This window comes from Nicotiana tabacum, chromosome 1 (assembly GCF_000715075.1).
Source record: "Nicotiana tabacum cultivar K326 chromosome 1, ASM71507v2, whole genome shotgun sequence".
NCBI classification, from domain to species: domain Eukaryota; kingdom Viridiplantae; phylum Streptophyta; class Magnoliopsida; order Solanales; family Solanaceae; genus Nicotiana; species Nicotiana tabacum.
The window spans coordinates 113,924,172-113,947,400 of NC_134080.1; positions in this window are offsets into that span (position 1 = coordinate 113,924,172).

Consider the following 23,229-nt stretch of genomic DNA (forward strand, 5'->3'; position numbering starts at 1 on the left):
CAATATCGGTCTCATGAGCTCAGCTGCGTTTCTGAATACAAAACATAACCTAAAAATGGTAAAATGTCATATTTATAGTGGGCTGGAAAAACTGGACAAAAATACCCCTGCGGGGTCTGTGCGGGCCGCACAAAAGAAACCGCGGCCGCACTGGCTCTTTTGACTTCAACTTTAAGTTCTCTGAACTGGAAGACACGGACCGCGTGAAAGTGCAGCGCGGTCGCGTAAAGGGTCTGGCACGGTCCGCACAAATAGGACGCAGACCGCGTGGCATGGTTTTTGTCCCTTGGCCAACTCTCTGAACCTTACGAACGCGGACCGCACAAAGTAGGAGTGCGGCTGTGAAGCTTCACCGCAGACCGCGAAAATCCTACCGCGACCGCGTGACTTTAAGCCTAAATATGTCATGTCTCTGAACCTCCTAGTGCGGCCGCGGTCACTGTTGTGCGGTCCGCACTAGGCCCTTTTTTCTTTAATTCTCTTGGTCTTTGATACTTGAGCAGGTTTCACTCCCTTTTGAGCCGATCTTTGACATTTCGTCACTTTGTCGATCAAACCTGCAATCAAGCACAACTTGTGAGCATTTTGGGACTATTTTGTAGCAATTTATATTCAAAGCATAGGCAAGTAGAGGCATAAACACGTTAAAATCCTAACTTATCAGTGGCATGCTGAAATCTGACGCTAGGTTCCCCAACTTCGACTGGGATCAATGCTTCAGACCGGTATACCAAAGAAAATGGGGTCTCCCCCATGCTCGACTTTCACGTCATTCGATATGCCCATAGCACCTCGGGCAATACTTCTCTCCATTTCCCCTTTGCATCATCTAACCTTTTCTTTATGTTTTGAATGATGGTTTTGTTTGTGGACTCGGCCTGACCATTTGCACTTGGGTGGTAAGGCGCTGATAGAATCCTTTTGATTTAATGTTCTTCGAGGAATTTTGTTACTTTGCTGCCGATGAATTGTTTCCTATTGTCACATGCTATTTTGGCACGTATCCCGAACCGACATATGATGTGGTCCCATATGAAGTCGATGACTTCTTTTTCTCTTATTTTCTCAAAGGCTTGTGCTTCTACCCATTTTGAGAAGTAGTCAGTCATAAACAAAATAAATTTAGCTTTACCTGGCGCCGGTGGTAGGGGGCCAACGATGTCCATCCCCCATTTCATGAATGGCCACGGGGATGGGACCGAATGGAGTTGTTCACCGAGTTGATGGATCATCGGTGCAAATCTTTGGCATTTATCACACCTTCGAACGAACTCCTTGGTATTCCTTTCCATGATGTCCCAATAATGCCCCGCTCTGATCACCTTGCAAACCAAAGAGTCGGCACCAGAATGGTTCCCACAAGTGCCCTCATGGATTTCTCGTAATACATAATCGGTGTCCCCGAGTCCCAAGCACACTGCCAGTGGTCCATCGAAGGTTATTCTATACAGAATTCTATTTTTATTGAGCAAGAATCGAGCTGCTCTGGCTTGAAGTGCTCTCGACTCTTTTGGGTCCGAGGGAAGCTTCCCGTGTTTCAAGTAGTCGATGTACTTATTCCTCCAATCCCATGTTAAACTTGTGGAATTAATTTCTACATGGCCTTCTTAGACCACCGACCTCGATAGTTGGACGATGGTCCCCGGGACGATATCATCTTCTTCAGCCGATGACCCCAAGTTCGCAAGTGCATCGACCTCGCTATTCTGTTCTCAAGGTACATGGTCCAGTGTCCATTCCTTGAAGCGATGCAATTTCACTTGTAGTTTTTCTAAGTACCTCTGCATTCGATTGTCTTGAACCTCAAAGCTCCCATTTACTTGGTTTACTACCAAAAGAAAGTCACGTTTTGCCTCGATGACCTCTTCTCCAAGGCCCTTGTCTAGTTCGAGACCTGCAATCATGGCCTCATATTCGGCCTCATTGTTAGTTAATTTAGAAGTTTTGATAGATTGCCTAATGACACTGCCCGTAGGCGGTTTTAAAATGACGCCGAGCCCGGATCCTCTCACATTCGAGGCACCATCTATGAAGAGGGTCCATACCCCCGACGACGTACCCGCTTTTAGCAAGAGTTCCTTTTATACTTCGGGTACGAGGATAGGCGAAATGTCGGCTATGAAGTCTGCTAAAATTTGAGACTTGATAGCCGTTTGGGGTTGATATTCGATATCATACCCCCAAGTTCGATGGCCCATTTGGCCAATTGGCCTGATAATTCGGGTTTATGCAAGATATTCCGAAGTGGATATGTAGTCAGTACACATATAGGATGACATTGAAAATATGGTTTTAACTTCCTAGATGTGTTTATAAATGAAAGAGCTAACTTTTCCAGATGTGGGTACCTGGTTTCAGCATCTCCTAGGGTCCGACTCACATAATAGACAGGAAATTGCGTACTTTGTTCTTCTCGAACCAATATGCCACTTACCACCACCTCGGACACGGCTAAATACAAGTAGAGTGTTTCATCCTTCTTCGGAGTATAGAGCAGAGGTGGGCTCGAGAGATACCGTTTTAATTCTTCCAAGGCTTGTTGGCACTCCGGAGTCCCTACGAAGTTGTTATTCTTCTTGAGTAGGGAAAAGAAATGATGGCTCCGATCTGATGACCTCGAGATAAATTGGCCCAGGGCAGCTATCCTTCCGGTCAGTCATTGTACAGTTTTCACATTGTTCACTACGGTGATTTCCTCGATGGCTTTGATTTTATCGGGTTGATCTCGATCCCCTTGTTCGACACCATGAAGCCCAAGAACTTACCTGAGCTGACTCCAAAAGAGCATTTCTCCGGGTTGAGCTTCATGTTGTACTTTCTTAGGATATCGAATTCACCTGCAAATGTGAGTAACAATTAAGGATGATTTGTAGTTTTAAAGATATGTGATTTATTCTAGTACTAGTAAATATACAAGTAATATTAAGTTTAAATAAGAAGAATTGATGAACCAAACCAGTATTGTTAGAGCGACGGGGACCTCGAGCTCGATTATCTCGGGGGCCTCGAGGTTAGTTAAGAGCAAATAAAGTAAGAACAATAAAGTTAAAACAATAAAGCTCAAGAACAATTGTGGAGCACGAGAAAAGCAAAGTAGAATGTTCTATTGTAGTGAATAATGTATGCTTTACAAATGATTGGGGTCCCCTTTATATAGGAGGGGAAAACCCCAATATAGTACATTCCTAATTATGGTAAAAAATTCTATTGCTACATGTGTATAACAACCTAGTACGGACCTTATCCTTTAATTTATGCCTTGATCCATGTGTTCTTGAGAAATTCTCGCTCTTCCTTGAGTGTCATCGAAATTGTATTTCCCTCGATGTAGGTCATGTCAGGTCTCCGATTTTCTCTCAAGGCATGCATTTTCTAGTCAGCTCTCGTCTTTGCTTCATGCTGTCCGAATTCGAGCCCTGGGGTTCCATTAAGTCCTCGAAATCGAGCTCACCTTGATACCGTTATATATATATATATATATATATATATATATATATATATATATATATATATATATATATATCAACTGACAATAATTCATGCGCTAATTCTGAAAAAGCCAAAATAAGAAACAAATGGAGAAACAAAAAATGTATGAACTCTCAATTGGGATCCACAACATTCAAGAAGTAAAAATCTAGAACTTATCTGGACTTGCTTTCTTTCATGAATCTCCCTTTCGTCAACATGATGTCAGTGTTGAACGCTTGTTTTCATCAATTTTTTTTGTTTTTCCTTCTTAATTGGGTACTCTTACGATTCTTCTACCACGTACATGTTGGTATGACCTGTAAAACAAATAAGTCACTATTTTATAAAATTAATACTGTCCGTTCTTCCCTAAATACCGAAAAATAAATTAAAAGAGTCAAATTGTACAACCAATTTTTTAATAATGGAATGATTAGGCAAAGGGGTTTTAGGATAGTATTTTAAGTGGAAATTCTATGCGCCAGAATATAATGGCTATTGAAGAGGTCGAAGTTGTACTCTTTGATGTTTTTTATCACTAGAACTCAACCAATGGAAATAAACAAGACTACTCCTACGAATATAATGGATAATTATCATCATTTTTGCTTTTACAGTTAAAATAGAAGACATGGGAAAAATGAATATCAATATTCCTGACGTTAGTTCATGAAGAAATATTGGCCGAAGATCATTAGGAAATATGACTCACCTGTGTGGCATTTGCTGCAACAGTACAATAAGTCTTTAACCAAACGTGTCATTTAAATTTAAAACTGCTAACAGTTAAAACTTAAATTTCAAAATGTTAGTCATAAATTGGAGCATCACAACTTTTTGAAATAGACATGTCTAATTGGTTGCCTTCTTTCCCATTACAAATTATTTTTAACATAATATTAGTAACTAAATGATATTTATATATAATTATTAGAAGGATATTTTGGTAATTCAACCTTTTAATTCAAGGTTTTCCATGTCATGACCCAATTTTCCTTATAGGCTGTGATGGAGTCCAGCGTCGCCGTTAAGAAAGCCAACGGTGAACTAGCTATATATTTATTCTTTTAATATTTTCAAAATAGTTGATTTTAATTTATTAAGTAAATGAGAAGTGTAAAAGTAGAAAAATAAAGCGTGAACCAATAAAGAGCAAGATACGGAAAATAAATATCAAAAGCCATAAAGTGTCTACTCGCATATTCCCAAGACCCGGTGTCATAAGGGTATGAACAACTAGTAGAATATACAAAACACTATGTCACTGTCTGAAATAGAGTAGACAGAAATTAAATACAAAAAAGAGAACTATGGGTGCTGCAGGACGGCCTCAGAAGGCAGCTCACCACCATGCCTCGGGGTAACGGGGGTGCACGCCTGACTGACTGCTAGATGCACATGCCTCAGATCCTGCACGATTAGTGTAGAAGTGTAGCGTGAGTACATAAACAACATGTGCCCAGTAAGTATCTAGTCTAACCTCGAAGAAGTAGTGACGAGGGTCCGACAACGACACTTACTACAGGTCAATAATAAAAATACTTAAATTCTAAATAGGCATGGAATACATGAACAATAATAATAACATAATAACCAGCAATGAATAAATGGTTCTTTAACTGAAAGCCAATTTACAAGTCTCCAATTGACACATTCTAATTTTAACAATTTCAAGCCATTAAATAAATTATAACCTCTCAAGTAATAAAAATATTATCAAGTGTATTTGGGCTCCAAGCATTATCACGCACGATTTATGCCGAGGTCATACGACCCCATCTAGAATAATGTGTACACTGCCAAGGGGTCGAGCGGCACGAACCATAAAATGCATCTATTATACTGCTGAGATGTTCGGCCCGCTCCACAAGAAGAGAGAATACTCTATGAATATCCGATTTAAAATCTACCACAAGACTAATACACAAGGAAGCACAATTTCTATTAACGGTCAAGTAATTCGCCAAAATCTAAAGTAAGTGAAGTTCAGTCTTTACGAATCCTTTATCAAGTTTCAACATAATTTAGGCACTTAAATTAACAAGTAGAGAGCAAACAATACAAGTATTTCATGATTTGGGTCCTAAAACTATCTGGACTTAGCATGATTATATGCACAGACTCTCGTCACCTCGTACGTACGCAGCCCCCACAATTAGAAGAAAATAGTAATTTAAAATACTTATGGGTTAAATTCCCTCTTACAAGGTTAGGCAAGAGACTTACCTCGTTTCAAAACTCTCTTTTCGGCCCACAAATTTGCGTTTAGGCCTCAACTTGGTGCCGAACAATCCGAAGTAGCCGAGTATTATATAAATTAACCAATATACACACAAAAGTTCATAATTTAGCTATTAAAGTGATTGCCCAACCCAAATTGGAAGATTCCTAAAATTTATCCCGGGACCCACGTGCTGGTATTCCGGAAAATTTTTAAGATAAATGTTACCCATAACCTCACGAACTCAAATATATAATTTTTACCTAATTCCGTAATCATTTTCGTGGTCTAATCCCATTTTTATCAAACCCTAAGTTTTTCAACTAAACCCACAATTTTTAAAATTAATGTGTTAAGAATCTACCCAAAATGAATATATTAAACTCATCTTATATTGAAATTACTTACCTCAAAGTGCTAAGTGAAAACACCTCTTCAAATAGCTCTAAAATCATCAAGAAGTGAAAGAAATGAACCAAAATAGCCTAAGTCCCTACATTAAATGAACCTCACTGCCCCACCGATTGTCGCTTCTACGGACCCTGGGGCGCACCTATGACGCTGCACCTGCGAAAATTCCATCATAGGTGCGGTCCTAGCCCAGGCTATGCCTCCCTTCACTTCTGCGGACGGGCTTTCGCTTTTCTGAACCCGCTTCCATGGAAGGCATGTCGCACCTGCGACCCACACATGGCTGGCCTCTCCCCTTCGCATCTGCAGCCCTGTCATCGCAGAAGCGAGGCCGCTTCTGTGAAACTCCCTTTGTTCCTGTGGACCACTAACCACCCAATCACTGGCCGCTTTTGCGATCAAAAACTTGCACCTGCGAGCTCGCACCTGCAGCCAAAATCACGCAGGTGCAGATGCACCAGAACTGGTGCACCAGCATTCCCTCATGAAAGTTTTCAAGTCGATTCTAACCCATTTCGCATTCGGGGCCCCCGAGACCCCATCCAATAATATTCACACATCCAACAACATAATACGGACCCGCTCACGCGATCAAAATACCAAAATAACATTTAGAAATACGAATCAGATGCCAAAACACATGATCAAATTATGAAACTCAAAAAAATCTAGAAACACTTCCGCGCTTTCGATTCCTATCAAATAAACTCGGAAAGACGCCAAATTTTGCGTGCACATCATAAATCACCATACAGAGCTATTCTCAGGCTTGGAATCCCAAACGGACATCAATAACATCAAATTATACTTCAATCCAAAATTAAAGAACTAGAAAAACCTTAAATGCACGAACTTTCAATATTAAGCGCTGAAACGCTTTTAGTTTATCCGAAACCCGATCCTAACATACGCTCAAGTCCAAAATCATCATACAAACCTATTGGGACTGTCAAATCCCGGCTCCGATGTCGTTTACTCAAAATATTAACTCAAATCAAACATAACCATTTTAAGCCAATATTAAGAAACTAAGTGTTTCGATTTCAACTCTAACCCTTCCAAACCGTACTAACTATCCCCACATGTCATAAAACAATAAAAGTATATACAGGGAGTCTTAGTTAGCAGCACGCGAATATAGAAAGAAAAAACCGGTCAGGTCGTTACATTCTCCACCTCTTAAACAAACGTTCGTTCTCGGGTCTAGAATCGTACCTAGAGTGTCGAACAAGTATAACGGCCCGACTGGTTGTTTTGACCATCTAGACTTTGCCCAGTAGTTTGAGGCCTCAGAATGGAGTTTCTTCAGTTTAATTAGCTTTGTTGGGTGATTTTAGACTTAGGAGCGCGTCCGGATTTTAATTTGGAGGTCCGTAGTCGAATTAGTCTTGGATTGGCGAAAGTTGGATTTTTGGGAAGTTTGACCGGGAGTGAACTTTTTGATATTAGGGTTGGATTTCAATTCTGGAAGTTGGAGTAGGTCCGTAATGTCAAATGTGACTTGCGTGCAAAATTTGAAGTCAAGTGGACGTGATTTGATAGGTTTCGGAATCAGCGCCATTTGGAGTTGAAGCTTCGACTAGGTTCGTTTTGTTATATGGATCTTGTCTGCAATATTTGGCGCCATTTGGAGTTGATTTGATATGGTTCGAATGCTTGGTTGCGATTCTAGAAGTTCTTGAAGTTTACTTTGTTCTTCATGCGTTTTGGCGGCCGATTCGTGATTTAATAGGTTATTTTTATGATTTGACCGTGCGAGCGAGTTCGTGTTATGTTTTTGGACCTGGGTGCATGGTTGGTTTGGAGCCTCGGGGGCTCGGGTGAGTTTCGTATTTCTTTCGGAATATTTTTTCATGATGTTTGAGTGCTGGTACTGGTGTCATCGCATTTGCGATATTTTTGTCGCACATGCGACAATCACAACTGCGAAGCAGCCACCGCATTTGCGAAATAGGGTTGCTGGGGGAAAGTTCACATTTGCAAAGAATCCCTCACATTTGCAAAGTGTGGTAGTTAGATTTTGCGAGGACCCCTGTTGATTTTGCGAGATAGCTACCTTAGCATTTGCGAAGTATTGGTCGCAAATGTGACTTCAGCAGGAGGCCTTCTGCTCCGCTTTTGCGACAAATTATTCGCATTTGGGAACCCCATATTGGAAAGGCGACATCTGCAGCCTGCATATAGCTGAGAATTTCGAGACTTAGCTTTATTTTGTTATATTTTGAACCCTTGCTTCGATGAGAGGCGATTTTATAAAGGGATTTTCATACCAAATTATTGGGTAAGTACCTCTAATCAATTTTCAACTACATTTCACAATTTTATATAAGATTTAACATCAAATTCGCGAGAAATCTAGGGAAATATTTGGGAATTTTGTCAAAGTTTTGAAAAATAAAAATTTGGGATTTGAGAGTCGAATAGGACTCAGATTTGAAAACAAAACACGTATTTGGACTCGTGGAACTATGGGTAGTCAAGACCTACCCTTGGACCCGGGTCTTGATCGGGCGAGCCTAGGGTTTGACTTTTGTTGACTTTTTAGAAATTGTATAAAAATCACAACTTTATTAATTGAGATTGTTTTCCTTTGCATTGTGTGATGTATTTAAGTCGTCTTTGGCTAGATTGAGTCTAGCAGAGGTGAATTTGTAAAGGAAAAGCTAAATTTAGTATTGAGTTAGCCGAATTGAAGGCAAGTGTCTTGCCTAACTTTGTTGAGGTAATTTTTCCTACTATTTGACATTGTTTGCTACATGCGGGGGTGATACATATATGAGGTGACGAGCGTATATGTATGTGTCGGGGTTAATCATGCTCGGGGGTAGATTATATTATAATTTTGTCCTGTAGAATTACGTGACCTTCTTGTTTCATGCCTTACTTGACTCTTAGATACTAAAATCATAGTATTAAATGTTAGGAACTAAGACTTGGCTTGTTATGACTCTATTAACTTTGATGGAAATCTTGAGAACACATTGATGTGTCTAATTTGGTCATCACTATGCATAATAACTAACACATTTCTACGACCGATATTCTTGAGATACTACTCTATACTTGTGTAGTGGATCATTTGTGAGGATTGTTGGAATACCTGAACAATAAGGTTTTTGTGGATTATTGAACTATTGTTGCCTTGGAAAGTTGTGATTGGGATTCATTTGGAATATTTGTGTAAGCACTCTCCTTGATGTTATTTATGCTTCCTGCCTTGTTTGTCATTGATATACATATGTCTAGTAAGGAAGAGTGTAAAGCACGTAGGGTGATGTCGTGCGATTGTTTATACATTATCATGTGAGAGAGAGTGTAAAACACTAAGGGTGATGTCGTGCTATATTATTGAGAGTAAAAGCAATGTTGTGCCATATTATTGAGAGTAAAAGCACGAAGGGTGATGTCGTGCCGTATCATTTGTGAGTAAATACATGACGGGTGATGCCGTGCCATGTTATGTGAGTAAAAGCACATAGGGTGATACCGTGCCATTGCATTTATATTATTATGCTTTCATGTTATATTGCAAGTTCATGGCACGAAGGTTGTTTCCGTGCAAGTGAGGATGAGGGACATGCATTATGTTATGATATCCTTTTCTTGTAGATAACTTCATGTCTTTACCTTGAGTTGTTATGGTCGTATTTATGGTTCTTATGTGATTGTCGTCACTGTTCTGTCTTTATACTCTATCTCACTTGTTGTCGTGTTACCTATGCTTTCTACTTGCTTAACTTACAAATATCATGCCTACTTCCTGCTGTTATAATTCCATCCATGACATATATGTTTTGTTGCACTTAAGTATAGGTCTTCTTCCATGTTAGTCATTCATGTCTCTACTTATTAACTTATAAAGATAATATGCCCTCTTCCTTATTTGTCATATCCATCTTCATGCCTCCGCCATGCTAGTTAGTTGAAGTTACATTCCTTTTCCTAATCATTGTCATTACCTCTATGCTTTCTGCCTAGTCTATTATTGATGTCCTTATGTGCATTCTCGTCCACTATTGCTACTTGCATATTTCCTACTTTGTCATTTCTGTTACCGGAATATTTGGCATTCAGTTAGTACTATTTTACACAGAATTTTTTAGGATGAGATAAATACATGAAAGGTGCTGTCGTGCCGTTGGATTTGATGTCTTAAGTATATTTCTCACACTATAAAAGTTTTAAGGTGATTATTGTGGTTTATCGGTTTTCGCTCTAAGGAAAGGATTGGGTGAGATATCGGAACCTGTTGAATTGTGATTTTTCTAGTACTCTATTATTGTTTTTACATTCGTTTCGTGTACTCTATATTATTATACCGTAGTATAGTTCTATTGTTAGTTTACGTTACAATGTTTATCAATAAGCATTTTTAAACTAAAAAGCCTCGTCACTACTTCGACGAGGCTAGACAAAATACTTACTGAGTACATGGGGTCGGTTTTACTCATACTGCACTTTTGCACCTTGTGTGCATACTTTTAGAGCGGAGATGCTTGTGACGTTGGGAGATGACCCTGAAGATGTTCGTGCATTCCGGATATAGCTGCAGCTTGTCCTTGTTGGCTTTAGATCTTATTAATCTATTTATGTAGTTTTCAACAGATCGTGTAATTATTTGTATGAGCTTGCAAATTCTTAGTCTTAGAAGCTCATGACTTGTACTACCAGTTCTTGGGTTAATTTGTAAAAGTTCAAATAATCCTTCAATTATTTTTCCAATTATTTCATTTGATTTGGTATTGTCTATTAGTTGGCTAACCTAGCGGGTCAAGTTATGTGCCATCACGACTAGTGATTTTGTGTTGTGACAAGTTGGTGTCAGAGCTCTTGATTCATAGGTTCTACGAGTCATGAGCAAATGTCTAGCAGAGTCTTGCGGATCGGTACGATGGCGTCCATGCCTATCTTCGAGAGACTACATGGCATTTAGGATAAACTTCCCGTCTTTCTTTCCTTATCGTGTGACATTGATTCATCTTGGAGCGTAACTCTTTGAATTCCTTCCATGCATTCGTATGCGCAGGTGAGCGCTCGGTATCGGTAGAGCATCGACGGCTTGTGAGTCCATGGATGAGATGCGAGATGTGATCTCTGTGTGCTGATGATGGGTCAGTTTTGAGGGCTTGAGGCCGGGTTTTGATTGCAGCTTGAGCAGGGGGATTTCGATTGTGTGAGCATGTGCTTTTGGACTTATACGTCCAGTAGTGTCCCTATGAGTGGAATTTATGGTAGGCGAGCAGTTGGATGACTAAATGTCGAGTAGGATATGACTGTAGGCTATGTTCAGATGATTTGAAGGTGACGAGAAGAATCTGCTTGGGTTGTAGAAAAGGCTAATGGGTGCTTGATTTTTATCTTGATGTGGTATACAGTCTCTTGTTATTAGTGTGTGGAAAGGTTTTTCATGTTGTTTAATTGTGGATGAATTTTATTTTCATGCCTCGTTGATGAGTTCAAACTCAGGAAGATTAAGTGGAGGCATAGTAGTTGTGGCTAGAGTTTAAGATTTACATTGGATGGTGTCGAGGCTCGCGGTATTTCTATATCATTGTGGATTATGCATTTCATTGACAGGAAGACTAAGTTATGGAGGAAAAGGCTTTAGATTCACAAAAGGTATCTTCAGAGTGGTGCCTCATTGTAGTACTTTGGGGGTGTTAAGACGGAATTCAGCGGCTTATAGACCTTAAGGCTGTGTATTTTTATGCTAGAATCTCTTGAAGGTAAATTGGGTCAACATGGTAATGATATGATCGGTTCTTTGGGTACTTACAATGTGGTGAGTCTCCACAGGTGTTTCGTGGCAATGCTCATGGGTTTTGGGCAACTGCATGACTTGGTTGGGTTGGAGGGATTCGATTCTGATAGCTTGATTATGTGCAAATAGATTTCAAGGAGTTCTCGATTATTTTATCACGGTTCGAGGTGGATATTTTCTACTGGTGTGGGGAACATGTTGCATATTGGGATTTCCTTCGGGATGAGATCAAATAGAAGGTTTCTGACTTATCGGGATTGAGTTTTTCATGTACAAGGTCACAGTTCAGTTTTGAAGGGAAGGTCGTGAATTCTTAGACAGCACGGATGGTTTCAGATGTCTAGATAGATGCTATTACTACTTGGTATTGCTTGAGAAGGGTGTACATTTCAGAAGGCACATTGTGTTTTGACTTAGGAATGCATCATTGATATTGCGGTGCTCGCCTGGTTAGTCGACTGTTGAGATTCAGATTTTGTTATGTGGCACGGAAGAATTTTAGAAGCATTCATCGTGGGATGATCGTATTCGAGAGATGTGTTAGGCATTTCGGCGGTGGAGTTAGGATCAGATAGTGTGATTCGTGTGTTTTATGGATTGGAGACTAGGAGTTCTCAGAAGCAGATTGATTCATGGGTGTGGATTGTGAAATATAGCCAAAGCTAACTAGATGATAGTATGTGTTATGGTATGTCGTTGTGGACTTTTGGAGGGCTATTTGTCCGTTCGGGTATGGCCAGCGTCGATTTGGGGGCCCATTGATAGGCCTAGTGAGGATGTGTATTCTGTATCGGATCGGATTGTTTTGCTCCTGCGCAGCTGTTACCTCAGGTATATTGTTAGGCGTAATAGATGTTATTCGCCCCTTGGTCTATGTCATGTGCTTCCCTCTTATTCTATGACATATTATGAGGGTTACATGGTTCTTCGCATGCATATTGTGATTCAGTTTAGGCTTCATAGCACTATAGGCGAGATGACCTTCGTGATATTGGTTTGCTTAATGCACCATGATGTGCTTTCCCTTCTCAGTATTGTTGTTTCCTAATAATTTTCCCACATTTATATTTTATGCACTCTATTGTGCTTAATATTGATGCGCATGTGATCAGTGAGCTCGAGTATTATGGCTCGCGGGTACCCTATGTGGATTGATATGATAGGATCGGGTTGCACGCCGCAACAGTACTGTGATGAAATGTAACTCCTGATGCTTACTTCGTGTAGTTTTGCTTTCATCTTGTTGAAAATAGTTCATAGGAAATTGCTAAAACTTTCATGCCTGCTTAACTTGTTTAGTAGTATTCTTATTTAACTCTCCTAATGTTATTTGTCATGTCTGAATTATTACTTGTTGGTGTTCGGGACCGTGTTGTGTGGGGCTCCATATGAGTATTGTTGATACTTGTCGGTGGGGCTACTTGTATTGACTGAGATGAGGTTTCTAGACCTGAGAGTTGCATTATCGTATTGAGATAAGGAATGCTTGGAGGAATGATACCATGTTTCTGCGGAGGATTTGGGCAATGGCCCTGGTCGGACGAGTGAGTTTCTTGGCTTATTGATCAGATGGGTGGTTAAGAGGTCATGCATGTGTCTTTCATCATCGGCAGGGTCTGAATGTTTTGGAATGAGGTTCTAATCGATATGAGGTTTGCTACTGGCACCAGATTTGCTTTGGGCAGCAATTGTGGTCGGCAGTTCCTACTGTGAGTATCTGAGTAATGGGGTATATCATGTGATTACATCTTGGGGTTATGGTTATGACTTAATACAGCTTGTTCAAGATTATACAGTGTGTAGACGTGAGGTTCAGGTCTTGTAATGAATTCTGGATATTTGATATTGGGTTCTAAGGTTTAAGGACCAAGGTTGAAATAAAGATCTCTAGTTATATTGCGTTGGCAGGCTTGTATGGAGCAGGGTGACGTGGGATCACCCCCGGGTATATGCATAATAAGTTTACACCATGTTTTGATAGCTTTTGGACGACTCATGGAACGTTCGAGGACGAACATGTGTTTAAATGGTGGAGGATATAACGACCCGACAAGTCGTTTTGAGCATCTGCATTTCACCGGTAGTTTGAGGCCTCGAAATGGAGTTTCTTCAGTTCCTTTAGCTCTGTTGGGTGATTTTTGACTTAGGAGCGTGTCCGAATTGTAATTTGGAGGTCCGTTGTCGAATTAGTCTTGCATTGGCGAAAGTTGGATTTTTGGGAAGTTTGATCGGGAGTGGACTTTTTGATATTAGGATCGGATTCCGATTTCAGAAGTTGGGGTAGGTCCGTAATGTCAAATGTGACTTGCGTGCAAAATTTGAGGTCAAGTGGACGTGATTTGATAGGTTTCGGCATTGGTTGTAGAAGTTGAAGTTTCAAAGTTCATTAATTTTGACTTGAGGTGTGATTTGTCGTTTTGAGGTTGTTATGCATGATTTAAACCTTCGAGTAGGTTCATTTCATTATATGGATTTTGTCTGCAAAATTTGGTGCCATTTTGAGTTGATTTGATATAGTTCGGACGCTTGATTGCGATTCTAGAAGTTCTTGAAGTTTACTTTGATCTACGTGTGTTTTGACATCTGATTCATGTTTTTAGAGGTTATTTTGATGATTTTACCGTGCGGGTAAGTTCATATTGTGTTTCTGGACCTAAGTGCATAGTTGGTTTGGAGCCTCAGGGGCTCGGATGAGTGTTGGATTGGTTTCGGAATGGTTTTTCATGATGTTTGAGTGTTGGTACTGGTGTCATCACATTTGCGATGTTTTTATCGCAAATGCGACAATCAAAATTGTGAAGCAGCCATCACATTTGCGAGAGCCCATGTCCCTTTTGCGAGATAGCAGTCTTCGTATTTACGAAGTATTGGTCGCAAATAAGACTGCAGCAGGAGGCCTTCTAGTCCTCTTCTACGACAAATTATTCACATTTGCGAACCTCACATCGCAAATGCGACATCTGAGGCCTGCATATAGCTAAGAATTCCTAGACTTAGCTTTATTTTGTTATATTTTGAACCCAAGCTTCGATGAGAGGCGATTTTGTGAAGGGATTTTCATACCAGATCATTGGGTAAGTACCTCTAATCAATTCTCAACTACATTTCATAATTTTAAATAAGATTTAACATCAAATTCATGAGAAATCTAAGGAAAAATTTGAGGATTTTGTCAAAAAAAATTTTAAAAAAATTTGGGATTTGAGAGTCGAATAGGACTCGGATTTGAAAACAAAACACGTATTTGGACTGGTGGGGCTATGGGTAGTCAAGACCTATCCTTGGACTGGGTTTTGACCGGGTGGGCCCGGGATATGACTTTTGTTGACTTTTTAGAAATTATATAAAAATCACAGCTTTATTAATTGAGATTGTTTTCCCTTTCATTATGTGATGTATTTAAGTCGTCTTTGGCTAGATTGAGCCGAGCGAATGTGAATTTGTAAAGGAAAAGCTAAATTAAGTATTGAGCTAGCCGAATTGAGGTAAGTGTCTTGCCTAAATTTGTTGAGGGAATTTTTCCTACTATTTGACATTATTTGCTACATGCGGGGGTAATACATATATGAGGTCGAGCGTATATGTATGTGCCGGGGTTAATCATGCTCGGGGGTAGATTATTTTATAATTGTGTCTTGTAGAATTACGAGGCCTTCTTGTTTCATGCCTTACTTGACTCTTAAATACTAAAATCATAGTATTAATTGTTAGGAACTAAGACTTGGCTTGTTATGATTTGATCAACCTTGATGGAAATCCTAAGAACACATTGATATGTCTAATTTGGTCATCACTATGCATAATTATTAGTACATTACAATGGCTGATATTCTTGGGATACTAGACTCTATACTTGTGTAGTGGATCATTTTTTAGAATTGTTGGAATACCTAAACAATAAGGTTCTTGCGGATTATTGAACTATTGTTGCCTTGGAAAGTTGTGATTGGGATTCATTTGGAATATTCGTTTCAACATTCACCTTGATGTTATTTATGCTTCCTACTTTGTTTGTTATTGATATACATATGCCTGGTCAGAAAGAGTGTAAAGCACGTAGGGTGATGCCATGCCATTATTTATACATTATCGTGTGAGGGAGAGTGTAAAGCGCGAAGGGTGATGTCGTGCCATATTATTGAGATTAAAAGCACGAAGGGTAATGTCGTGCCATATTATTGAGAGTAAAAGCACAAAGGGTGATGTCGTGCCATATTATTGAGAGTAAAATCACAAAGGGTGATGTCGTGCCATATCATTTGTGAGTAAAATTATGAAGGACAATGTCGTGCCATGTTATGTGAGTAAAGGCACGTAGGGTGATACCGTGCCATTGCATTTATATTATTATGCTTTCATGTTATATTGCAAGTTCATGGCACGAAGGTTGTTTCCGTGCAAGTGAGGATGAGGACATGCATTATGTTGTGATATCCTTTTCTTGCAGATAACTTTATGTCTTTACCTTGAGTTGTTATGGTCGTATTTATGGTTCTTATGTGATTGTCATCACTGTTCTGTATTTATCCTCTATCTCAATTGTTGTCGTGTTACCTATGCTTTCTACTTGCTTAACTTACAAATATCATGCCTACTTCCTGCTGTTATAATTCCATCCATGACATATATGTTTTGTTGCACTTAAGTATAGGTCTTCTTCCATGTTAGTCATTAATGTCTCTACTTGTTAACTTATAAAGATAATATGTCCTCTTCCTTATTTGTCATATCCATCTTCATGCCTCCGCCATGCTAGTTAGTTGAAGTTACATTCCTTTTCCTAATTATTGTCATTACCTCTATGCTTTCTGCCTAGTCTGTTATTGATGTCCTTATGTGCATTCTCGTCCACTATTGCTACTTGCATATTTCCTACTTTGTCATTTCTGTTACCGGAATATTTGACATTCGGTTAGTACTGTTTTACGCAGAATTCTTTAGGATGAGATAAATGCATGAAGGGTGTTGTCGTGCCGTTAGATTTGATGTCTTGAGTATATTTCTCACACTATGAAAGTTTTAAGGTGATTATTGTGGTTTATCGGTTTTCGCTCTAAGGAAAGTATTGGGTGAGATATCGGAACCTGTTGAATTGTGATTTTTCTAGTACTCTATTATTGTTTTTACATTGGTTTCGTGTACTCTATTATGCTATACCATAGTATAGTTCTATTGTTAGTTTACATTATAGTCTTTATCAATAAGCATATTTTAACAAAAAATCCTCATTATTACTTCGACGAGGTTAGACAAAATACTTACTGAGTACATAGGGTCGGTTGTACTCATATTGCACTTCTGCACTTTGTGTGCAAACTTTTGGAGCGAAGCTGCTGGTGATATTGGGATCTGACCCTAAAGATGTTTGTGCATTCTAGATATAGCAGCCATTTGTCGTTAGTGGCTTTAGATCTTATTAATCTGTTTATGTAGTTTTCAGCAGATCGTGTAATATTTATATCAGCTTGTAAATTCTAAGTTTTAGAAGCTCATGACTTGTACTACAATTCTTGGGTTAATTTGTAAAAGTTTAGACAATCCTTCACTATTCTTCCTATAATTTCATTTGGTTTGGTATTGTCTATTAGTTGGCTTACCTAGCAGGTCGAGTTAGGTGCCATTACGACTAGTGATTTTGGGTCGTGATAACAAGTGTGGATATCAGCTCCGCATGTTCTCCTCGGTCTCCCAACTCGCCTCCTTGACTGATAGACCCTTTCACTGAACCTCTACTACAAAAATCTTCTTCGACCTCAACCGGCAAACCTGCCTATCAACAATGGCAACTGGCTCCTTCCCATAGCCCAGGCTCTCATCTAGCTGAATTGTGCTATAGTCCAACATATGTGACCTATCGGCATGATGCTTTTGAAGCATAGACACGTGGAATACTGGATGAACTCCCAATAGACTGAGAGGTCAAGCTAGCTCATAAGAAACCTCCCCAACTCATCTCAACACCTCAAATGGACCTATAATCTGTGGGCTCAACTTGCCCTTCTTCCCAAACCTCATGATTCCTTCCTTGGCCAGACTTTTAAGAGAAACTTCTCTCCTAACATAAATGATAAATCCTACGCCTTCTGATCTGCGTAACTCTTCTGTTTGGACTGTGCAGTGCGAAGTCACCCGTGAATCAGCTTCACTTTCTCCAAGGCACCCTTCACTAAATCAGTACCAAATAACCTAGCCTCGCCGGGCTCAAACCATCAGATGGGACAATGACATCGCCGAACATACAAAGCCTCAAATGGAGCCATCTTGATGTTGGACATATAACTGTTGTTATAAGCAAACTCGACCAAAGGAAAGAATCGATCCCACTGCCCTCTGAAGTCAATCACACATGCTCTGAGCATATCCTCAAAGATCTGAACTGTCTGCTATGACTGCTTGTTGGTTTGCGGATGAAAGGTTATGCTGAGTTCTACCTGGATCCCCAACTCACTCTGTACTGCCCTCTAGGAATGCAAAGTAAACGGAGGGCCTCTATATGATATGATGAAAACAGGCACACCATGTAAACGAACAATCTCCTGAATGTCAATCCGGGCCAATCTCTCTAAAAAATACATAGTCACCACCGAAATGAAGTGTGCCGACTTGGTCAACCTGTCGACAATGACCCAAACTGCATCGAACTTTCTCAAGGTCCATGGCAACCTAACTACGAAGTCCATAGTGATGCGGTCAGATTTCCACTCAGGTATAACCATCTACTAGAGTAGGCCACCTGGCCTCTGATGTTCATACTTAACCTGCTGGCAATGCAGGCACCTCGCTACATACTCAACTATGTCTATCTTCATCCGCTACCACCAATAATGCTGTCTCAGGTTATGATACATCTTCATACACCTAGATGAATAGAATACCGAGAAATGTGTGCCTCCTGTAGAATCTTTCCCCTCAATCCATCAATATTAGGAACACATAGACGGCTCTGGAGTCACAGAACACCATCCTCACTAATAGTAACCTCCTTGGCACTACCTTGTAGTACCGTCTTTCTGAGAACCAACAAGTGTGAATCATCGTACTGACGAGCCTTAATCTGCTCGAATAATGAAGACTGAGCGATGACGCATGTAAGAACTCGGTTGGGCTCTGAAATATCCAACCTCATAAGTCTGTTAGCCAAGGACTGAATGTCCGAAGCTAATGGCCTCTACACTGCTGAAATGAATGCCAAACTACCTATACTCACAGCCTTTCTACTCAAGGCATCCGCATCCATATTCACTTTGCCCGGATGATAAAGGATGGTAATATCATAATCCTTTAGTAACTCAAGCCACCTGTGTTGCCTCGAGTTGAGATCCCTCTGCTTGAATAAATGCTGCATGTTGTGATGATCGGTGTAAACCTCACAAGACACCCCATAAAGATAATGCCTCCAGATCTTAAGAGCATGAACTGTAACACTCCTCAAATCTATAGAAGTTTAAATACTCGCTAAATATCGATTTTTTTAAAATTATACTTCTATTACAAATTTAAACCCTTGTGATTGATTTTTGAGTTACTTCTTTATTTATAAAGAATTGAATATACAATTAGGGGAATGTTATAATTTTAATATCAGTAATATTTAAAGTGGGTATCATTAATTATTAGTTAAGGAAAAACAAAACAAAAAGAGAAATATAAAATAAATAAAAAAGAAGGCTTAAAGCCTGGAATGGCAAGAAACATACAATTCTTGAACACAAGCCTTATTCGAAGGGATTATACAATCCTAAACGTACTTCACGTTTCAGAAGGGCAAAAGTCTTAAGAAGCCTACGAAACAGAGGCAGCGCTGCTTACACGCGGAGGCCACGAAAAGATTCTAGGGTTCTTTACAAATCACTAATTCTTGAACTCAGGTATATAAAAATTCCATATTGTCAATTACCCTACAGTAGTAATAGGTAAGAATTGAATAGTTAATTGTCTTTTCCTCTGTATCGACAGTAAGTTCCATATTTAGGTGTAAAACTTTGAAACTAATTCAAATGCACTGGTTGTTGTAGAATCAATTATTTGATGGGTATAATTTGGACTGGGGCCTAAGTATTGACTCAAGGAGTTTTGAGGTGAGTTGATATAACCCTTTACTAAAGTGGTTTAACTCACAAAAGCACGCATACAAGGTGTTTGATGAATTGCTTAAAAGAGTTTATATGTACTTAATTGGAGCGAGTGAGGTCCTATTAACTTAGAATTGTTCTAGCAAACGTTTAGATGATTTATTATGATACATGTGCATAAATTTTCATATTTTTGTGTTATTCTTATATGCAATTTTCATGTTGAAAATTTATGAAGAAGCAAGAATCTTTAGAAATTCTTCTGAATGTTTATTTCATTCTTATGCTATGCTTTACATTTAAGGATACCAGTATCAGTATGTATAGGATGTTCCAGAAAAGATTTAGACTTGAATGGTCAACAAAGTTGAGAAGTTGATTTAGATCCTAGTGAGGTCACACAGAATAATTTATTATTAAAGTATTTTTTTTGGGAGTATCCTCTATTCTGAGAAGGGGTCATCGTCTAGGCCAAGGGTCCTGACCAAGGCGTTGACTTCTTGAAACTACTTATGCCAAAGTAGGGATCACACGAGCCGAGGGTCTCGTTGTTGAGAATTTGCCTAGCCAAGCTAAGGTATGGTACATGAGCGCTGAGAACCATGAAGCAAGTGGCACCTCGTGGATTGGCCCTATTCAATCAGGTTGGGATCGAACTCGTGCCGATTACGCGGTGACTAAGATAGATAAGTCAGGATAGTTGGAACTCCCGAAGTACAAAGTGAAGTATTTTTTTTTATCATAAAGAAAATAATTTCTTTTAGAATATTCATAAACTATAATTATGCAATTATTTTAGAATTTGTCTTAGAAGCTTTATCTTTTCCATGTATTTAGAATCTTTTCTCGTAATGTATATTTTATTAAAGTTTAGTCCCCTGTCGTTGAGACTCACTGAGTACAACGGATGGTACTGATGTTCTCTTTTAGGAACCTATATTGGTCTGCGGTACAACGTAGGAACTGATTTTGCTGGTGAGCAGGCTACGGGTTATGACTTCCCTCACTTCTACTACTATTGGTGAGCTCCGCGTTTGTTCACAGAGTACTCCTTTGAGTCATCATTATTTAGCTATTTCTTTGTTTACTTATAGAACTGGCCAAGAAATCTCATGTCCTGAGAAGCGCATCAGTTTATCAGTAGAGGCTTTATAGACATGGTCGAAGGGTTAAGATTAAGTTGTTCTTGATAATAACTTAGCAGTATTTCAATGGTTACTATGAATAAAATTTTGGAGTTGATTTATTTTAGATATTCAAATTAATCAAAGTATTTGGTTAAAGTGTTACCTTGTTGCATACAAAGTTTGAAGTTATAATAGATTTGATAAGCACAGATGGTTTACTCAGTCAAATTTAGCGACTGGGTGCCGGTCTCAACTTATTCAGAAAATGGGTAGTGACATAAACTATCATAGCTAACACCAAATCATGCACGGGGTAGTTCTTCTCGTGGGGCTTCAGCTGACGTGAAGCATATGCAATAACTCGTCTCTCCTGCATCAATACACAACCAAGGCTAACGTGTGAAGCGTCGCAATACACAGTATACATCCCCAAACCAGAAGGCAACACTAACATCAGTGTTGTAGTCAATATGGTCTTGAGCTTCTGAAAGCTCGCCTCGCATTTATCAGACCATCGGAACAGAGCACCTTTATGGGTCAATCTAGTCAAAGGTGTTGCAATAGATGAGAAAACCTCCACAAACCGACGATAATAACCTACTAACCCCAAGAAGCTCCTAATCTCGGTCGCTCTGGTAGGACGAGGCCAACTATGAACTACCTCGATCTTCCGGGATCTACCTTAATACCCTCGCCCTATACAACATGACCCAAGAATGCCACAGAATCTAACCAGAACTCACACTTGGAAAACTTAGCATATAGCTTCTGTTCCTGCAAGGTTTGAAGCACCACTATCAAGTGTTGCTCGTGCTCCTCCATCCTACGTGAGTAGATCAATATGTCATCAATTAAGACAATGAAAAATGAGTCAATATATGGCCTGAATACCGGGTTCATCAAATCTATAAATGTCGCTGGGGCATTGGTCAAGTCGAAGGACATCACTAGAAACTCATAGTGGTCATATCTAGTCCGAAAGGCTGTCTGTAGAACATCTGAATCACGAATCATCAACTAATGATACCCCGATCTCAAGTCGATCTTACAGAACACCCTGGCACCCTGCAATTGGTCAAACAAATCATCAATATGCGACAGCAGGTACTTCTTCTTAATGGTAACTTTGTTCAACTAGAGGTAATCAATACATATCCGCATAGTCTCATTTTTCTTCTTCACGAACAACATCGGTGCACCCCAAGGCAACACACTCGGTCTAACGAACCCCTTTGCTAGCAACTCCTCAAGCTGTTCTTTCAACTCTTTTAGCTCTTTTTGAGCCATGCGGTACGGTAGAATAAAGATAGGCTGGGTACCTGGAGCCAAATCAATACAGAAATTGATATCACGATCTGGCAGTGTGCCTGATAGATCAGAAAGAAACACATCAGAGAACTCCCGGACCATGGGCACTAAATATATCGCATGAGTCTCTGTAGTAGTATCCCGAACATAAGCTAGATAAGCCAAACAATCGTTCTCGTCCATGTGTCAAGCCTTCAGAAAAGAGATAACCTGACTAGATGCACTGACACATGAACCTTTCCACTCTAATCTAGGAAACTCTAGCATCGCTAAGGTAATAGTCTTGGCATGGAAATCAAGGATGGCATGATATGAAAACAACCAGTCCATGCCTAGGATGACCTTAAAGTCGGTCATATCGAGCAACAAAAGATCCGCTCTAGTATCATATCCACAGAAAGTCATGATACAAGACCGGTAGATCCAATCCACAATAAAAGTTTCTCCCACTAGCGTGGACACATATACATGAGTACCCAAGGACTCGCGAGAAACACCTAGAATATGAGCAAATAGAGATAAAACATATGAATATGTAGACGCTAAATCAAATAGTACCGAAGCATCCCTACTGCAGATAGAAATAATACATATGATCACGACATCTAAGGCTACTGCATCTGGTTTGGTTGGAAAAGCATAGAACCTAGCCGGAGCACCACCTAATTGGCCTCCACCTTTAGGACGGCCTCTACCCACCTTCCCTCCTCCTTTGGGTGGTCGGATGACTGTTGTGGTAGATGGAGTTGTAATCATAGGCTGATGACCATGTTGTACTGCCTTGCCCTGAAGGATGGGGCGGAATTTCTTTATATGACCAAGATCCCCGCACTCGAAACAACCTCTCGGTGTCGAAAA